Source organism: Elephantulus edwardii, unplaced genomic scaffold (assembly GCF_000299155.1).
Source record: "Elephantulus edwardii isolate Elephantulus edwardi_28Jun2011 unplaced genomic scaffold, EleEdw1.0 scaffold00011, whole genome shotgun sequence".
Lineage (NCBI taxonomy): Eukaryota > Metazoa > Chordata > Mammalia > Macroscelidea > Macroscelididae > Elephantulus > Elephantulus edwardii.
In genome coordinates, this window is record NW_006399761.1 from 1,986,332 (window position 1) to 1,988,593 (window position 2,262).

Sequence of the window (2,262 nt, forward strand, 5' to 3'; positions counted from 1 at the left end):
GATGGCACATAACAACAACAACAACAATATAGAACTCTATCACCAGCAGCCAGGAAATTAAAAGATGCATTGCGATGGGAAAATCAGCTGTTAGAGACCTCTCCAAAGTACTGAAGAGCAATGATGTCACTCTGGAGACTAAAGTGCACCCGATACAGGCCATGATCTTTGCAATCACTTGCTATGCATCAGAGAGCTGGACAATGACTAGGGATGATTTGAGAGTTGATTTGATATGAGATTTGAGTTGTGGTGTTGGAGAAGAAAATTGAATATACCATGGACTGCTAGGAGAACAAACAGATTCATCCTAGAGAGGGTGAAACCAGACTGTTGGAGGCAAGGATTCTGAAACTCTGTCTAACATACTTTGGACATGTTGCAAGGAGGGACCAGTTCTCGGAGAAGGATGTCATGCTTAGGAGAGTGGAGGGACAGTGCAGAAGGGGAAGACCCTTGATGAGATGGATTGACTCAGTGACTGGGGTAATGGAGGTAGGTTGGAGACAGTGAGGTTGGTTCAGGATAGAGCAGGATTCGGAGCTGTTGTACACACTCATTTGCTATGAGTAGCAGGTGACGTTACAGCATATAACAACAACAACAACAACAGTGTTCCCTTCCTTTGTTCATACATTAGCCTCTTGATCCAGGTATAGGCTTCACAGGTGACACAATTAAGTGTTCTGGGATTCCCATTCTTTTCAAAGTTAGCCATAAATTGTTATGATCCACACAGTCAAAGGCTTTTGCATAGCCAATAACCACAAATAGAGATCTTTCTGGTATTCTTTGCTTTCAGCTAGGATTGATCCATCTGACATCAGCAATGATATGCCGTGACCTCTTCTGAATCTGGCTTGAACTTGAAGCAGTTCTCTATGTACTATTCTAGCCATTTTTGGATGAACTTCAGCAGTATTTTGCTTGCATGTGACATTAATGATAGTGTTTGAGAATTTCCATTTTCTGTCAACCAACAAAGCTCTTAGTGTAATATTTATTCCTTGTAATAAGTTGATTTTTAAAGAGATGGGCATGAAGCAAAAGTAAAAAATAGCACTAAATCGTGCATCTTTGCACAAACTTGCTAACATTTTGACAGGCAGTGCAATGGGCTGTCTCCTCTTTCGTGATTTAGCCTGGAAGGTCAGCTATGAATTGGTTCTCACTCAGTAGCAATGAGTTTGAGTTGTGAGTGGTTTTTTTCCTTTTTTTTAAACCCCCAATTTTAGTTGTGAAATTGAGTATGCAAGAAAATACATAAAATAGGTGATATAATGCCGTGGTTCTCAGTGGGGGTGGTTTTCTCCGAGACGATGTTTGGCAAAGTCTGGAGACATTTTTGATTGTCACAGAAGGACAAGGAGTGTTGTATATGTGCTGCTGAAAAATCTAGGGGGTATAGGCCAGGGATGCTGGTCAACTGCCCACGAGGAACAAGATCACTCCCAAATGAACAGTTACCCGACTCCAAATGTCCAGTTGTCCAGATTAAGAGGCAGTCTTGCTTTAATGAATAGATTAGGGAGAGCTCATGCCTGTAGTTTTTGCTCAGATTCAGGAAAGAACTCTGGCAGCCTCCCCTCCCCGAAGTCCCTGACTTCCTCACCTTCCTCCCTAGTGATAGTCCTGTCCCAGGTTTGTTTTTTTTCAAATGTTTACATATTTACACTAATTTTGCTCAACAATAAATGAGGGGCATTTTTCTACGCCAGTTAAGAGTCTCTCAGGCAAATTTAAAAAATGACTGTTGTAGTGGTTCGGAAGCTGAAGGAACCGGTGCCCTCTGCTGCTGCCTCGGACCCTCTGCTGCTCCAGCCTGTCCCGTGCAGCGCCTGAGGACCCCGCTTGAGCCGTGATGATCTACAGCTTCCAGAGCAGCTGTCAAGACTTCTCCTTCCGGCCCTGGAAACTGACGGCAACAAAGACCCACATCGTGAAGTTGGAGGATGTGGAGAAGTTAGCGATGAATTGCATATGCCGTCTTTACCAGAGATGATGTTTCAAGACAAAGTTTTGAGAATCTGGCATGGTTTTGGTTTTAGAATTCAGTTCAATGCCACAGATGCATTAAGATGTGTAAAACAGCTACCAAGGAATGCGTTCAGTAGCCTGTGCTGAAGAGTGGCAGGAAAGCAGGATGGAGGGCAAACACTCTGAAGAAGTTATATGATTGGACTTACACAACGATTATAAGGGAACATTACTTGGAGAATCAGTCAAGTTGACACAGATCATATGTTGTTGCTATGCTCTGTC

General features: G+C 43.0%; 1 protein-coding gene and 1 pseudogene across 14 annotated transcripts in view; both read left to right on the forward strand.

Annotated features, from left to right (window-relative positions):
* DYSF (dysferlin) overlaps positions 1–2,262 on the forward strand; it is a 238,455-nt gene that overhangs the window by 17,813 nt on the left and 218,380 nt on the right. The window lies entirely within an intron of this gene.
* The window catches only part of LOC102867487, a 2,309-nt pseudogene continuing 1,908 nt past the window's right edge, over positions 1,862–2,262 (forward strand).